This window comes from Vicugna pacos, unplaced genomic scaffold (assembly GCF_048564905.1).
Source record: "Vicugna pacos unplaced genomic scaffold, VicPac4 scaffold_20, whole genome shotgun sequence".
Taxonomy (NCBI): domain Eukaryota; kingdom Metazoa; phylum Chordata; class Mammalia; order Artiodactyla; family Camelidae; genus Vicugna; species Vicugna pacos.
The window spans coordinates 18,894,888-18,914,356 of NW_027328741.1; the positions used below are offsets into that span (position 1 = coordinate 18,894,888).

A 19,469-nucleotide genomic window follows, 5' to 3' on the forward strand; every position below is an offset into this window, starting at 1 on the left:
GAAGTAAAAATTAAGAGGGTAATATAAAATGGAACAGGTAAAAACTGATTAATATAATGGGGTGTTCATTGTCCTCCTGGAGACTGTGAACTTTTAGTGTGAATTCTTTCTTTATTAATCCTGATTTGGAAGCCCAGCTTGTTATTCCCAGAGGCCCTCCATTGGAGCCCTCATCTGTGCTGCTCCCAGGGCATGTCAGCAATCAGATTGCTCCTACACCCAACACTGGTTCTGATGAAGCTCTCTTTACTCTGGGCTGAATTTTCAATGCCCTGCCCGATGCTGCAGTCTGATGTTGGAGACTGACCAGGCAGAATTGAGCATCATGACCTCTCCAGCACCATGGTCAGGGGCTGTATTCCTGCCCAAAATTAGAGGGGCCACCTGCCCCATCAGGTTGCCGATCACTCTGCTGCTCTGTGCCACTATACACTCTGCCTCGAATTTGCACACAAGAAGTGGGCTCAAGGAAGACTGAGGAACAGCCCTGTCCCTGGTCTGGGCCAAAATCCAGCTCCTTGTTTGTCTTGTCAGACAAGTTCTCTGAGGAAACAGCCAGTATGTTCCTATCTGCCTCAGGCTGTAGACAAGTCTCGGTCTTGCCCTTGAGGCTGCTATGTCCTTAGGTGTAGATGCAGGTTTTGTGCCCACTACCACCTCAGTGTAAAGCACTAGAGGGTATGGTGTCTCTGTTTGAGCCCCAGCTCTCTTCACCTAGAAACGTTTGTAAATTTCAGAGATGGGGAATGCACCCTTCCATCCACAGGGCACATCTGCCCAGGTGTTTTATGGAGGGCCCAGGTTGTTCTGCCCTGTGCACCCACAGCCATGACACAAAGCCAACTCCATTCCCCTGGGCTGCCACAGCGCAGCCATCCCCAACTACCACCCTGCTTGGGCAGCTTGGCCCGGCCCCCAACTTCTGGGTTGCATTTTTGGCTGAGTATTACAGGGATCCTTTGTGCCTGTTTAACTTAATTATGTCAGTCAACCTACACTATGTACATGTCCAAGCCTTGGAGGCTCCCCCTCCATCCTGCTGATCTCTCAGTTGTAGAGGGGAGACACAGTGAATGAGCAAAAGTCCTTCTTTGCTGCTCCCTCTCTGTCAGACCTGTCCCACTCTGTTTTGCCTTTTCTTCTTTCTTTCTTCCTTTTCTCCTACCAGATTATTCACATCTTTATCTATTGAAGAGGACAATATTCTGTCAGATTTCTGCAGGTTCTCTGGTTAGCTGAGTGGGTCTGTGGAAGTGATTGTTGTTGCATTTGTGGGAAAGGGTTAGCTATGAGCATCTTCCTACTTCAACATCTTTGCCTCGCCCCCCAAAAGTCTCACTTTATGGTGTAAGATAAACATACTCTGGAAATAAATGGAAAAGATATCCCATGGAAATGGAAAGAAAGTGTAGATTGCAATGCTCTCCTCATACAAAATACGTTTTAAAATAGGGGCCAAAATGAAAAAAATATGAGATTATATAAAGAAAATGAGATGAACAAAAATAGTGTATTACACTCATTAAATTGTATATGGACCCAACACCGTAGATCCTAAGTATAAAATGAAATTTAGTAGACAGTAAAGAATCAATTCATTATAAAACAATAATAGTAGATGAGTTTAACACTTCACTATTCTGATAACCAGATTATCCAGAAAGAATATCTGTAAGGAAATAGAGATCTTAATAGCATATTAGATCATTTGAACCTAACTGAGCTATTGGACACTGCATCAGAAAAGCAGAACTTTTCAAGTGTGCACAGGATGTTAGATAAGGAATAAATGACAGACTATGTCATGAAATGAGCCTCAGGAACTTTAAGAAAATATAGATTACAGCAAGTATTTTTCCATACACAAAAGTAAGAATCTGTGCTTCAACTTTAGAAAGAAGTATAGGAAAAGCACAAACATGAGGTCAAACCACATCCACAATAAATAAAATAAAACCCATTCAATGATGAAATCAAAGAGGTAATAAAATCATACTTGGAGACATATTACAATGAATACACAGCTTCATAAAACGTATGTGATGCAGCAAAGACAAATCTAAGAGGGAAGTTTACAACATATCAGGACTTCTACAAGGAACAAGAAAAACCTCATAGAAAGGACCAAACATACCACCCAAAATAACAATAAGAACAAACAAAACCCAAAGGCAGTTGAATGAGAAATCTTTAATGATTATGTTGAAAATATATAAAATAATATTGAAAAATAAATTACTAATCATAAAATCAAAAGCTTTAATTTTTATTGAAAATATTAACAAACAGGTAAGCATTTAGCCAGGCTTATCAAGAAATACAGAGAGTGGACTGAAACAAAATAAGAAATAAAATAGTAGAAATAATATCTGATATTACACAAATACAAAAAAAGTTTATGAAAGCACTATGAGCTGTTACGTGACAACAAACAGGATGACCTAAAGGAAATGGACAAATTTCTAGAAATGTACAGCCAATCAACACTGAATAAAGAGAAAACTGAGAACATGAAAAGAGCAATCAGTATATGTTCAATAAAATGTATAATTTTAGAAACACCCCTTGAACAAAATGCCTGGATACCTTCAGTAAAACATCTTTCCCACCAACTATTTTAAAAAATGAAGTTGGAAGGAAAATTCCCAATGTTATTCTATGAGGCCAACATTACCCTGATAACAAAAACAGTCAAAGACACTACCAAAAAAAAAAGAAAATGAAAATCCAAAATCCTTAATGAATGAGGATATACATTCAAAAAACCTCGAAAAACATCAACAAATGAATCCAGGAATACTTAGAAAGGATTATACGCGATGATCAATTGGATTCCTTCCAGAGTCACAAGGATGGTTCAAAATACACAAGTCAAGCAGCATGACACATATCTTATAAAGGAAGGACAAAATTCACAAAACTATGTCAATACAAAAAATATAAGCATTTGACAAACTTCAACATACATTCATCATCAGAATTCTCATGATAGTGAGTACAATGGGAACATCTCTCAACATACTAAAGGCTATTTATAACAATTTATAATACTCAGGGGAAAGGTTGAAAGCATTCTGGGTAAATTTGTGAACAAGACAATGATTCCTACTCTCACCATTTCTGTTCAATACTAAAAGAAGAAAGGAAAAGGAAAAGAAAAACAAGAAAAAGAAACACAAAATGGAAAGAAAGAGGCAAAATTCTCACCATGACTGTAGGCATAACAATATACATACAGAGTCCTAAGGTCTCCAAACTGACTATTATGAACAACAAATAATTTCATCAAGGGAGCAGGGTACAAGATTAATGTAAAGAAGTCTCTTGAATTTCTACACATTAATAATGAGATACCATAAAATGGATGCTGAAATCAATAAAATTTAAAACCACTTTCCCCCGAATGTCTTGGAATAAATGTAACCACATATATGAAAGACCTACGCACTGAAAATTAAAAAAACATTTACAAAGAAATTAAAAATGATTCAAAGAAATGGAAAGATGCCTTGTGCTCTTGGATTGAAAGGGTTAATATTGTTAACATGGCCGTTCTACACAAAGAAACCTACAGATTTAGTGCAATTCCTGTTACGAAGCTGTAGTATTTTCCACAGAACCAGAAAATAAATAACTCTAAGTTTTACATGAAACCATTAAAAATTGCCAAAATGATCTTGAGAAAAAACAACAAATCTGCAGGTATAACCCTCCCAGATACCTTACTATACTATAAACCTACAGTAATAAAAAGAGTATGGCATTGGCACAGAGATATAATCAATAAAAACAGATAGTGAGCCTAGAAATATTTCCACACACCTATGAACAATGAATCTATGACAAAAGAAGCAAGAGTACACAATGGATAAAAGACAGTCAAATCAATGGATGGTGTTGGGAAATCTGTACTTCTACACGTAAAACAGTGAAATGAGAGCATTCCCTGACATCATATACAAAAATAAACTCCAAGTGTATTAAGGAGCTAAATGTAAGACCTGATACTATAAATCTGCTAGAAGGGAATATAGGTAATACACTATTGGATATATATCATAGGAATATTTTCTTATATCAGTCTCCTAAGGCAAAAGAACAAAAGCAAAAATAAGCAAGTGGGACCTAAATAAACTTGAAAATTTATGCACAGCTAAGGACACTCTCAATGAAATGAAAATACTGCCTGTGTAATTGGAGAACATATTTGAAAACAATGCAAGTGACCATGGGTTAATAGATGTAGGTTAATAAATGTAACATGGATTTAGGTTTCACAACTCAATGTTAAAAACAAAAACCCAATCAAAAACAAGAGCAGAATACCTGAGTTTGTTTTTCTCCAATGAAAACTTACAGATAAGTAACAGGCAAGTAAAAAATTTGCACAACATTACTAATTATTACATAATTGCTAATCAAAACCACAATGAGGTATCACTTCACTCTGGTCAAATGGCTATTATCAAAAAGTCTACAAATATTAAGTGTTGGAGAAGATGTGGAGGTATGAAATCTCTTGTATACTCTAAGTAGTAATGTAAACTGGTAAAACTTCTTTGGAAAACAGTATTCAGATTTGTTTAAAACCTAAATGTTAACAACAATATCACCAAGTAATACCTCTCCTAGGAAAAATCTGGGGAAAACACCCTAAATTGAGAAGAACCAATGTTCACAACAGCACTGTTTATAATATGCAGACAGAAAAGCAATCCAAGAGTCCACAGTAGACTATGGACTTAAGAAGATATGATGTTTCTATAAATATGCAATGGAATAATACTCAGCCATGAAAATGTATAGCACATTGTTTTTCAGCATCCTGAATGGACCTAGTAAATAATGTGCTTAATAAAGTAACTTAGACAAAGACAAAAGTATATAATATAATTTATATGTGGAATTTAAAAAGTAACAAATATCTGTGTACATCTATCTATAGCTATCTACTGATAGATGACACATAAATAGATAGAAGGATAATGCATGATAGATAGATAGATAGAGAGATGGAGAGATAGATAGATGGTTAGATAGATAGATAGATATATAGATAGATAGAAAGATAGAGACATGTTGTAGAGGTAAAGAGATTAGATAGACAAGACTTAAGCAGACTCAAAGATATGGGAAAAATTTGTTTACCAAAGTGGAAGGGAAAGAGATTTTAATGGAAGTGTATTGACAAATACAAAGTAGTATCCATAAAGTAGAGAAGCATCAAGGATAATCTGTATAGAGCATGGAATTGTACACAATAGCTTAAAATACTTGTATGTTAAAATTATTGTAATAATTCATTATGCAATATAATCTAAAAAGTGATTAGAATAACTATGCTGTATATCTGAAACTACACAATATAGTACATCTACTGTAATTCAATTAAAAATAAAACATCTCATGTATAATTTAGTCCTTTTTCCACTGATAGAAGCTTCATTTAATATTGTTTTAATATTACTCTTTACCTTTTATAATTACTGTTTCAAATTATTTCTTTTATTGTTGTGAGCATGTAACCAGTTTGACTTATCTATATTTCTCCTGATTTCCTATTTTTCTCTCTTTAATCCATATAGTATAGTAGCATTTAAAAACATACCCAAAAGAACAGATGAAAATTTCTCGTGATCTCTCCTTAGCATTTTGGTCAATGTTTTGCCCATTTTTGCCAATTTATATTTCTTAGAAGACTTCTTTTCTGCACTTCTTATAAGGTGTCTCGGTTTTGTTTTTTTCATCACATTCAGGTTTGTTTGTCTGGCAAAGTCTTTATTTTCACTTTATATCTAAGTGATAACTGTCTAAGTATTATTGGGTGAGTGACTTCTTAATTCAATAGTTTGAAATGTAATTTTATTTACCCGTGGCCTATGTTTTCTGCTCAGAAATCTGCTGATAGCCTAATGGGGGATCCTTTGTAGATTATCAGAATTATTTTTGGCTACCTTTAAAATATTACTCTGTCATTGACTTGCCAATTTTCATGTGACTTATCCTAAAGGAGATCCCTTTTTGGTATAGTTATTGGTATTTTGTTGGCTCATGGTATTGTATATCAGTTCCTTTCACAGGTTTGGGAAGTTATAAACTATTATTTCTTTAAATAAACCATCAGCTGCCTTCTAAATTTCTACTCCCTCCAGGATTCCACTCTAATGTGCACTTCCTGAAGAAGTCTGATGGCTGCTGTAGAATTTCCTCACTTTTTAATATCTTGAATATCTGCCCTCTCCTATCATTTCTAGTTTTGTATTGGTGAGTTTGCTAATCTCTCTTACAGAAAGACACTCTACTTCCAATGCTTTCTGTTGCATTCTTCATCTCATTTATTAAGGTCCTTTATTAAGGACCCTCCTGGTCCTCCAATAATGTTTGGATATTTTATAGTTTCAGTCTCTTTGGTAATGTATTCCTTATCATCATTTCATTTATTCCTGAGCTCACTAAACTGCTTTCTTATTTTTGTTTTTTGTATTGAGACTGTGTATGACACATATTTGGATTCTCTATTAGTTATGTGGCAATACACCATGACTTTAAGTTTGTTTGCTGCAGGGTTGACATTGTGTGTGTGTGTGTGTGTGTGTGCATGTGTGTCTGTGACTGTGTCGGTGTCTGTGTGTGTGTATGTGTATGTGTGCGTGCCCTATAATGTTACTGTGATTGTTCATGTTCTTGATAAGTTATTGCTCTGATGACACTTAATAAAAAATTGGGAATTGGAGTCCTTGCTTTTGTTTTCTGGTAATTTGCAATATTGTACAATTTTTTATTTTACTTACCTGAGCTACCTCTGATAATATTTCAAACTGTCACTTTGCAATCGCTACTGTCTGGATAAAAGATGTGCTTTCATTGTCACTTCTTAGACTTCTCTGGTAGTTAAAGCCACTGTTGTCACTGGGACGGTGAACCCTTCCTTTTATCTGATATCCCTTGAGACTCAGTGTACAAATTGAGGAAAAGTGTAAAGACTGGTGGGTATTTGGAATCAGGCAAGTGCCTTTGCCATGTCCAGTGTTGCAAAGTACCTTGTCTCCACCACTGTGAGTGGGGAGTAAGGACATTTTCATGAATGTGTGAGTGTCTGAAGGATGGAATTTCTGTCTCCTTTGTGGCTCCCTCCTAGTTACATGTGGCCATGAGTACTGGTGCAGTTGGAGGCCGATGCGGTGTGATCCAATGAGACCCTGTTTCTACTGGGTTGTCTGAACTTGAGGACTCATATATCCTAGTCAGGGGGCCTTGGTTTCACACACCAAATCTGCTCTTCCCTCAGTTCAGTTTCTTTTGTGTGTTTTAGTCCACCAAACTTTACCTGTTCACATACGTTCCGGATTATTGTTTTGTGTTGTATTTTTTTTTGTTGAGATGTGAACGTTTTATTGACTGTAGATCAAAGGGGAGAGACAGAAATTGTTTATACTTATGTCACTTTTAAAAGTATATACTTTTTCAGTTAAAAGCTTAAATTCTCCTAAGGACATTATGAAAAGAGTAAAGAAAGTGAATAAATCACCTCCCTTTATGTCAAAGTACTACAAAATATTTTGATTTTCCTGTTTTTTTTAAAGTTTTGCCCACCTATATGCACGTTTTACTATAATATATCCCTGTAATCTCTTTAAAATCAATTAAATTATTAAAATAATTATCACTGCTGTAAATATAGCCCTGTTGGTTTTCTAATTTATTACTAGTAGCTTGCACATTTCTGTCTTCTCCATCCTTCTTCCCTGTCCCCACAGGAAACCAAAACTTGGTACACTACACATATATATGTGATTCTGTTCCTGTTTTTTAATGATTATTTCTCTTATATCTTTATTTTCCTCATTTAAGTAACAACATAGAATGTTTTTCTCCTTATGACTTATTTTCCTTTGTGCAACACTCTCTGGGTCCAGTCACATTGTTCCAAGTGGCAGAATTTTATTTTTTAATATGACAATGACTAAGTATTTATTATGTTATCTATATCTCACATCTACTTCAGCCAATCATCTGTTGATGGGCGGTTGAGTTGTGCTTCTTTCCTTGGCTACTATAAATGATGATGTTAAGAACATTGGGGGTAATATATCCTTTAATTTAATGTTTTCATTTTTTTTCAGATTTATACCAAAAACTGGAATTGCTGCAACAGATAATGCTTCTATTTCTAGTTTCCTGGGCACTGTCCCCACTTTTATAATAGTGGATGCATCAATTTATATTTCCACCAACAGTGTACCTGGGTTCCCTCTTCCCAAATTTCTTATTAATATTTGTCATTTGTAGAATTTTATTAATAGCCATTTTGGTTGCTGTGAGATTATATTTAATTCTGGGTTTGATTTATGTTTTCCTAATGGATAGCAACGTTATGTTTCTTTGTATGTGAAGAAAATAATCCACATGTCTGATTTTGAAAAGTTTCCATTAAGATCTTTCAACTGTTTTTAATTTGGGGTCTTAATTTTTAAATATTGAGAATAATATGATATATATATATATATATATTATGGATATTAACATTTTGTTGGTTTCATTGTCTGAAATTTTTCCTTATATTCTATCTGTTATCATATCTCTTGTTGAAGTTTTCCTTTGCTCTGCAAAAGATTTTGCACTTCACACTTATATAAGAAGCAGAGTCCATATATCGTATAGTATATCTATTTTTTCCTCAGTAAACTAAAAACTGTAATTGTTACTTTTCCTTTTTTTTTTAATTTGTGGACAGATCAAAAATAAACATTGCTATGATTTATCTCAAATTCATTTCTGCTCCTGTTCTTTGTCAGTAAATATAGAGTTTCGGGTTTTACATTTAGGAAATCAATCCATTTTTATCTTATGTTGCATACTATGGAAGGAAGTGCTCTTACATCTTCCTTTTACATGTACTGTCCAGTTTTCTCAGAACTACTTGTTCAAGAGACTGCCTTTTTTCAGTTGTATACTCTTGCATCCTTCATTGTAGACTAATTGACCATATGTGTGTGGGTTTATTTTAGTACTCTTTATTTTGTTCCATTTATCTATGTGTTTCTTGAAGTGCCATATATTGATGCACTTATTACTGTAGCTTTGTTGCATGTTACATATTCAGGGAGTATAATACCCACAGCTTTGCTCATTTTTAAAAATAATTTTGGAAAATTTTTGTCTTCCAGATTTTTGTATAAATTTTATTATTTTTCTCCTTGTTGTGAGAAGAAACTTATGGATTTTGTGAGAATAGAAATTTACTAAAAGAAAAAACCTGAGAAAAATTCTAAAATGTGGAGGATAAATCATACATTATTAACAAAAACTGGATTGCTGTATAAATCAAAGAAAAAATATATAAAGAAAAATGACAACAAAAACAAAATCTATGGGGTATAACAAAAGCAATATTAATAGGGATACTTATAGCAAAATAATCATACTTATACAAATAAGAAACATGTCTCTCTTACAACATATTCTTACAACCAAAAGTTGTAGCAAAATAATAAGCAAACTTGTTAGTAGAAGGAAAAACAGCTGAAAGGTCAGAACATAATTAAATAAAATAAAGATTAAAAGCAGAATCATTTAATCAAACTAAGTAATTGCTTTTGAAAGATAAATAATGTTGATAAACTTTAGCCAGACACATGAGAAAAAAAGAGAGTACAGATTCATTAACTCTGAAATAAATGAGAAATTACAGCTTATATCAAAGGAATACAAAGCATCATATGAAGATACAACAAATTATATGCTAATAAAATGGAAACCCTCGAAGAAATGGACAATATCTAAGAAAGAACTAATCTCCAGGATGGAATGAGAAGTAGAAAATATTAACAGATTAACACTAATGAAATTGAATAAGTAAATAAACAAAATCTTCCAAGAATCAAAATTCCAGGCCTAGAGAGCATCACAGGTGATTTCTGCCAAACATTTAGAGAAGAGCTATCACCTATACTTCTCAGCATATTCCAAAAATTTTGAAAGGAGGCTTTCTTCCTCACATTTCTGTATCACACTACTACTAAAACAGGAACAAATAGCTCAAAAAATTACAGGTTACATACTAGCAATTAGCATAGATTCAAAATTCATCACTAAATTGTTAGCATATCAAACAATACATTAACAGATTTATACATTATGATTCAGTCCATTTTATTCCAGGGATACAAAAGTGATTCAATACCCACAAATTAATCAGTATGATACACCACACTAACAACCTGAAGAATAAAATTAATATGGTCCCCTCAATAGAGTCATAAAATGTTTTGACAAATTCAGTATCTATGAATATATTTCTCCTCAAAGTGGGCATGAGGAAACATACCTCAAAACAGTTAAGGTCTTATATGACAAGAACTCAGCTAACATGACACTCACTGATTAAAAGCTTAAAGCATCTCCAGTAAGAGCAGGAAGAAGACAAGAGTGCTCACTCTTACCACTTATATTCATTATAGTATTGGAAATTCTAGCCATAGTTATTCAAAATAAATGTAAGTAAAATATAGCTAATTAAGAAAAGGAGTAAAAGTATCTTTTTGCAGATGACATAATTTAAACAGAAATCCTAAAAATGGTGCCACAGAACTACTAGGGCTTATCAATGCATTTGGTAAAATTTCCGAATGTAAAATTAACATACAGAAGTGTTGCATTTCTACACACTAACAAGAAGCTAACTGATACAGAAAGTGAGGGAACTGTCTCATTTACAGTTGCATTACAGAAAAAAAAATCAAGAAATATATGCAACCAAGGAGTTAAAAGTCCTGTACTCAGAAAACTATAAAATATTTATAACAGAAATTGAAGATAATGCAAACAGATGAAAGGATATACTGTGTTCGTAGATGAGGAAAAATATATTGTTTAAAAAACAGCATAAGCCAAGAAAATGCACAAATTAAATTCAGTGCCTATCAAAATACCAAGGGCATTTTCAGACACTTAAAATAAATAATTCTAAAATTTACATGTAAACACAAAAGAATTGAAATCACTAAGAAAAAAAGAAAACAAAACAAACAAATTAAAAACACAAACAACTTTGACAAATAGCAAAGACGATGTATCACTGTCCCTCATTTGAAAATATAATACAAATCCACAGTAATAAAAATAATATGGTAGCGGCACAGAACAAAAAGAATAATGGAACACAAAGAATGCCTAGAAATGAAATCAGACAGTTATGGTCATTTAGCCCATTACAAAAAATGAATATACAGTGGGGGAAAGATAACCAACAGGCACATGATACTGATCAACATCATGAACCATCAGAAAAATGCAAGTCTAAAGCACAATGAGATTTTATGTCACACTCATCAGAATGACTATTATCAAAAAGATAACAAAAATAAGTGTTGGTGAGGATGTTGGAAAAACAACCCTGATGCACTGCTGGAGTGAATGGAAATATGTGCTGCCACTGTAGAAAACAACATGGAGATTTATCTAAAAATAAAAAATGAAATATAATTCTACATATCCATATCTGGATACTAATTCCAAGAAAATAAAAACAGTAATTAGAAAAGATATATTCAAACCTATATTCATTGTAGCATTATTCACAATAGACAGCATATACAAGCAAATTAATGGCTCATAAATAGATGATGGAAAAAAGATGTGTGTTTATAATATATATATATATACCCATCTTAACTACAGATTTATCTATATTTACATAAATATATACACACACAGAAACTAAATATATATGCAGTATTTATATGTATATATATGTACACACACAGATAAAAATATAATGGGTTATTATTCAGTTCTAAATTGAATAAGTTTTTGTCATTTGCAACAAATGGGTAGACCAAGAGGGTAATATGCGCAAGTGAAATAACTCAGAAGGAGAATGATAAGTGCTGAATGATTTTACTCACATGTGGAATTTTAAACAAATGAACATAACAACACAGAAAAGGAGTTAAACATAAAGAAAGAAACAGGTTGTTCACAAGAAGGAGGGAAATGGGGTGAGGAAAAGAAAAATTTGAGGAAAATTAAGAGAGAAAATTTTCCAGTTGCAAATTAAATGAATCAGGGACAAGAAGTGTAATGTATTGGGAATACTCAACAACTGAAATATCTTTATGTAGCAACATATCATAACTAGATATATTCTGGTGAAAAGTATGAAATGTATTAAAAATAGCAAACAGTATGTTGTGTAGGAGACACTAACACAGTGTTATATATTAAAGTATACTTCAAGAACAAACATACATACTAATAGAAAAAGAAACTGGATTTGTAATTAACAGAGGTAGGGGTGAAAAAGGAGTATTTGATTAATGCACTAAAAAGCTACAAACCTCCAGCCTTAAAATAAACGTGTTATAGGGATGCCCCGTAATAACATGAAAATTACAATTAAAACTGCTTTATGTTCTATATGAATGTTGTTAAGAGAGCTAACCATAAGTTTTCTCATCACAACCAAAAGACAAATTGTATTTCTTTAAAATTGTATCTAAATGAAATAATTAATTCTCCCTAAAATTGCTATGATATTTATTTCATTATAGTTGTAAATCAAATCACTAGCCTATGCAGCAAAACTAATGTTTTATGCTAATTCTATCTTATAAAAGTGGAAGGAAAAATGGAAATTCAATGGTCATTTATTCCCATGACATTTCTCATGATTGTTTTTGCAGCAAGTAAACTTGAGTCATGATATACTTATCCTAGGTAAAGATACTAATAAATAAGTGATTCTAATAAATTATACATAAAGATAATAATAAAATTAGTGTTTTACCATGCCTTAAACTTTCTTCATGTTAACAGCCCACTGCTTCTGTAGGCATCAAAATTTCACTCTGTGTATTCATCTGAGATTAGGGAATGGATACAAATTTAAAACTGGCTGCTCTTGCTGTGAGTGATAAAGTTCAATGACTCTGACCAATGGTCTCAACTCCACAACAGCATCTGTAAGAAAAGAACATGCTAGGTTGCTTAAAATCTCAACATGGTAAAATCTTAGAACTCCTACAATTATTAACTGTTTTGAAATGGGAATGCAATAGAGACAAAGACTTGATTTTTGATAAAAATGTGGTGTTTTCTCATGTTTGCATTCGGGAATGTGAGGATAATCCCTGAGATCCACAACAAAGATTCTTGCTCAAGTGCTGGGCAAAGAAGTGTAAAGGTTCTGCATTATTAGGACTGAGGACTGCTTTCAAAATGATGACTACGCTCACTCAATTCCAGGTAGTCCAAGGGAAGAAAGGATATTGCAGTTTCTAGGAGAACGGGAATAAGTCAGTGACTCAGACTCTATAAATTAGTCAAATGGTGTCCAAAGCCAAAATAAGTTGTGTCAACAATGAAAATTAAAAGAAAAAAACACAGACATAAGCTTAAATTAAAAAGGTGATACAGTCCTGTTCTGGGATCTGGGGACTGGAGAATTTATATGCCTCAGTCCCATTCAAGGTTTGAGAGGCTTGGCCCAAGCATCAGTTCGGGATTCAATGAGCAGGTAACAATTAGTACACAGGGAGAAATATAATCTACCTCTCCCAGATTGGAAGAAAATCTGGTGGCTCAATGAAACTCTTAATTCACAGAGATTCTGCCAGATGCAGAGGAATAATTCAATGATGACTCAACTAAGACAAACAGTTACTGCTTAACAATCCAACTTCACACACACACACAGAGTGATAAAGAGATTTGTGGTATTTAGTGGGAAGAATTCAGTGGGCAGGGCTCAGAGAATAGTTTTCAAACACCAGCCAACGTTTGTACCTTTGCCAATAGTCTAGATTTTCCCAGGTAGAAATCTACAGATGGACAAACAATATTCTTCTTTAGGATTTCTAATTTTGAAAGTAAACTGTTGCTTTAGACTTATTGTTATTGAACCTTGTTAAGATGATGATGGTAAGACCCACTCTCTGATAAGAGAGATGGAAACTAGCTGTTGAACCAGCCCATTTTTACCCCAGACTGCTAAAGTAAACAACAACATAGCCACCATCAGTTTCAGCTGACAAACTTAAAAGCTTGATTTTCTGTTGTAGGAAGAACCAATGCTGTCAAGACACAGTTCTCCATCTGCAAGTGGTCTCTATTCTTCTCTTGGTAAAGGTCATATTGTTGGGATGTTGCTAGAGTTCACCCTGGCCCATGTGCCCATTCTCCAGATTATTAAATGCTTTCATCAAAACTGGTAACAAATTTTAAGTACTCAATTCTGCCATTCCAGTCTTATCAGCTGACACTGGCTACATCATGGTGAGCAGAAGCCTTAGGCTCCCTGACCTTGCCTACAATTTTTCCAGCATTTCAGGGCATTTCACATTATGAAAGTGCTTCACCTTTTATTTTAAATTAATGGGAAATTGTCAAAGACATCCGTCAATATTTTATATTTCCTAATATCTGTATAAATTTAGTATTCTTGCAGTTGGACAAATTTTTAATTCTACCACCCTCACCTCATTCTAGTCCACACATCTTAGATTGCAATTAGGTTACTGAACACCACCACCTCAACCAAGGGACTAGTACCTCTTAGATACTTCCTGTGTGAAAGTAAGAAGGGGCACAAGTTATGTGGGGTGTAAAAACCTACATTAACTCTTTGCAATGTCACTGTCTCTTGTGGACAAAGCTCTGATTCTAAGAAGTAAATTAATTAGAAGGCAGTATAGTTATTGGTATGCGGAAGAGAATCAGCTCTTTTGGGATGGGTGGGTGATGAAGAGACAGGAAAATATCCAGCAAATGAGAATGAAATGCCTTAGGCCTCTGGAGGTATGAATTAAGAAGAAAATAATACTTTGTCTCCTGTATCTACCTCCAATATCTGTCTTGATTGACTAGTCCTTGGGCTATGAAAAGTGCTAGTTTGTGGTGAAGAGTAAAGACCATAATGAAATAGTTAGAAAACCATGAGAGTTTTGCTGTTTCAGGACAGTAGATTTTGTTAAAGTCAACATGAATTTTTCATTCAATGAATACAAAAATGCATCCTGTGGCATGTGCTGTTTTCTGTGCTTGTATCCAAGTAAGACGAGGAAAGGGGGATAGACAGAAAACATCTGTAGGAGTTGGTTTTTGTGCTGAGACGGGGATAGTCTAAGTAGGTAAAAGGAGGACAGCCAAAGTCCAAGGATAAGCTGGGTAAAAAGTGTTGAGTTTGGAGCGAAAATTGTTGACAAGCATTTGCCTGGATGTATGTCCAGATACAGTGAAACATAAAGATATGCCAAGGTAGTCAGATGCCAGATTTATAAAGTAATGACTAAACTAAGTTGAGTTTGTTTGCTTAAATTTGAAAAGGCATTAAGTGCCACCCTGAGGACGTAAGCTTGTCTTTGGCTGGAACGTAAAAGCAAGATAAAGTATTGACTAGAAAATATAGTGTAGACACTTGAGGGCAGGAATTGAAACCACTAATTGTAATGCTTTGAGAACAGCACAAAGAAGACGATAGATAAAATTACATTTTAAATTCTACCACATGCTGAATGTGCCATCTGAGACTACATCATGTGACATTTTTGATTCCAGGGATGACATAATTGAGACCATGATCCCTGGGCCGGTTCCTGCATTTATCTCCTGTTCCAACCTATCTTAATTTAACACTTTTCGTACTTTCCAGGATGAACCAGAAACCAATTAGTACTTTTCCCTCTCTCCATGTTTTATTCCTTTTCCAAATTCATCCATTTTTTCTTCTTCCTTTCAAGAAATTATTTAAATTAACTCCCATATTGTTCCATCAAAAGATCATATCAATCAAGTATCTATTTTTTCTTTAAATGGCAACTTAGTCTCTCGTTTAACTCTTTACTCTACTTGAAAAAAAATAAAGAAAATACAGGTACACATCTATTTTTATTGCCCCCGAAAAATTGCAGATATTTGTCGACGTTTGCCAACATCAATTTTAATCTTTGTTATCCTGCATAATCTGGTAGTCCTCTGGTACATCAGCTGTAATTAGGATGACGTTCATAAACTGAAAATTGCTGATGAGTTGGCCTTGAAAGAGATGTAGCTGATGTATCTGATATCACTGGCACTGGAAAGTGTGGGTTGATCCCTGGTTGAAGATTAGGAAAACGACCTTCATTGGCAGATATGTCATGATATCTGTTTGGAAAAGCAGAAGGCTCCACCATCAGTCCAAAATAATTGCTCTATATGGGAAAAAAGATGCTGTACTGAGAAGTAGAAATTGAAGTTGCAATGGAGTTCACAACATGGCCATTTGCTTCATTGTAGCTACTTTGAGAGTGCCCGAGGACAATGTTCAACTGATTTAAATTACCTCATTGATACACTGCAATTTGTTCTGGTGGTCTAACTGACATTGATGATGGAGGAGAGAAATCACCTCTGATCGGGATAGTTGTATCACCAATTATGTGGCTACTAGAGGGCTTTCTTATTAGAGTCATATTTAAATTTGCAGAAGGTAAAAATGCACTTTCTCCACTAGTGTCAGTCACAAAACCAGAAATATGATAATCCATATTACCCCCTGCTTTAAAGTGCTTCTTGTTGATATCTTCAGCCAATGAAGACACCAGAGAGGAATTTTTAATCCCAACTCTTCTTTTTATTCTCACAAAAAGTTGGGGACAACATCATTAAAATTTGGATTATGATACAACTGCAGCTACTACCAAAGGAGAAACATTTTTGTAATATATTAACCAAAATACAAGACTACAAAAAGGCTAACCTATTAAACCACAGATTTCACGTTTACTATGCATAGATAATATTATCAAAATATAAACATTGCTAACGATAGTGTGAAGTTCCTTAATTGGAATATACACATTTAAATAGTATACTCATCAAATTTAATGACTTAGCATTTGCAGTAATGGTGAACGCCACTTTTTAAAAGCAGCTTTAATAGCTTTATTTAGATTTCTGGAAAGATTCATAGTTGAAAGCAAAGTTTCCCTTAATCTTGACTACTTAAGGCACTGTCCTCATTTTTTAGAGAAAATAAAGGATTCTAGCCTTAGTAATCTTTTACAATTTTCAAAATCTAGCTTTACATTTATATTACCATTGATTGATATACAAAATAAATTTTTATATATAAGTTACCAAGTGGTAATTAAAATTTGTCAATACCTTTCTTAAAACAGAGGCTACTTTTCCTTCTGCCAGAAAGTCAGCTAGACAAGGAGTCCTTTGAAAATTCTGCCACACTTTCCTAAACCCATAAAGTTTAAGATGTCTAAATAAACTTTTCATACTTCCAGTTTCAAATATTCTGTAAGGGGCCTTTCCTTCCAAAACTTCCTTCTTGAAGACATCTTCAACAATCACTATGGAAGATCCATTATCACCCCACCAGACGGATTTCAATTGGTCATCCCCAGCCATTTTCCAGAGTTTTCTTGGAAATTTCAGAGAATGAAATTCATTATCTTCATCTGGTACAGAGACATAATGTGGGTAACATGGTGTTTTTATTAAGGATTCTTCAGACAAAATCTGAAAAGCATTTTATTCAATCATAGACCTCAAGTCCAAGTCCCCAGAGAATGTTTGATCACACAATAGAGAACTTCCGGAATTTCCTGAACCAGTTGGTCCATCCTTAGGAGACACACCTTGAATTTCTGAAGAAATATGTGGCATCTCAAATAACTTTTTCTATAGCTACTTTTCTAATCTGCATGATTTTGAGCACTGCAGCTTCAAATGCTGCTTTGGCAGGGCTGCACAGGTAAACTGCTAGGCCTTCACCATGGTTCTCAACTTGAGTAGCTGTGACATCACAAAACGACTGGTCTCCCAGCAACTCAAGTGTAACATTCAGCCAGTGTTTATTTCTCATTCATCCAGTAAAAATGATACAGATAGGGTGCTTGTTTTTATAGTCTGATCTGCAAATATTATCCCAACAATATCTTTTTAAATAATTTAATTATGGGGTCTATGAAATAAAACCAATCTCCAAACTTTTGTACAAAAATTTATACCAGATTTGTAAACAGAGTATAAATAATGCACAAAATATATAAAATAATTTTAAAGTTTTGGAATTTAAAGTGAAATTTGTGTAAAACCTGTACAGAAAATACATATCTATTTCAAAATCATTTGTAATTAAAGTGAAACATAATTTGATTTGGAAATGGAAGTAGGTATTTATCTGTGTACTTTATAATAAGTATCTCTATATTCAAAACATGAGCAGAATAAATATGTTTATTTGTTTTGTATAAAAATAAATGGTAAATAATTATGAAATAAAATTAGAAAGAAATAATGAATCAAATTTAAGAAATCCCAAAGGGCGGAATTTTGTTTTTAATTGTAATTCAGTTCTATAAGTTAAAAAATGTAATTTAATATTCTACTTTAAAATTAGAAAAGAGAAAATCTTATTGTATATTTATCAATGTTTATCTTTGACTTTCTTTCACTCAGAGGTTTTTCAGTCCCTAGAAGGTATAAATTTTCTTATCATCTTTATAATCCATAACCTTGTGGCTTCTGTTAAGTGTTCCAAAATGATGTTGATAAATACACTTATGCACAAGATCCTGGGTTCAATAAGCACTGCCTCCATTAATGGGCAAACAAAGAAACAATCAAAAAACAAAAAATAACACTATATGTGTGTTGGGTGGAAAAGACCAGATAATGCATTTTAGGAAGCAATATGTATTTCAGTCCTGAAACAGTTGATATTGTTAGTAAAATATGGCATTTTAAGGCAAGTGTTTTGTTCTTTAATTGTAAATAGCTATGTTCTGTATCAGTAAACTTTAGTAAATCCAGTTCTACCAAAAGTTATATTATTTATTTAGATATAAATTCCATTAAACATAAACCAAATTCAAAATAAGAGATAAAATTTTTAAATATGTAAATGTGCACTAAAGCTAGAATGTAAATTTATTTTTCAGTATGTGTGCATTCCATTCTAAATAAACATTAGCAACCTGAATTCATTGCATATTATAAGCATTATAAATATAGTTATGTATGATTTAGTCCTGATTCATAAATATTACTTAACATATGCAAATCTATATATGTGATACAATCCCTTAAATAGCTGAGAATTCAAAAACAATAATCTCAAAAAATGTAGGAAAATTATTCACAGGTCTGATCTTTATATTTTTATAAAAATATTATTTACAAATACACTTTAAACAGAATGTAACTAAAGATAATAAAAGCCATATATGAAAAACCCATGACTAACATCAAGTTCAATGTTAACATACAGGAATGTTTTCCTCTGGTCCAGTAATAAGAAAAGGTAGCTCATTCTCACAAATACTAAATTACACAACTTGAAGTCCTAGCCAGAACAACTAGTCAAGAAAAAATATAAAGGCATTCAACTTGTAAAAAAACAGTAAAATTTTTACAGATGACTTAATTATGCATAGATAGAAAATTCCATAGAATCCTCCAGTGACTGCAACAAA

General features: G+C 33.4%; 1 long non-coding RNA gene across 1 annotated transcript; it reads right to left on the reverse strand.

The window, feature by feature from the left end:
- Window positions 1–15,866: 15,866 nt before the first annotated feature.
- LOC140693828 (uncharacterized) lies at window positions 15,867–17,363 on the reverse strand. The gene is made up of 2 exons (XR_012069530.1): window positions 17,146–17,363; window positions 15,867–16,190 (listed from the first exon to the last, which is right to left on the reverse strand). It is a non-coding gene; the product is annotated as an uncharacterized lncRNA (long non-coding RNA).
- Between the last annotated feature and the right edge of the window lie 2,106 nt (window positions 17,364–19,469).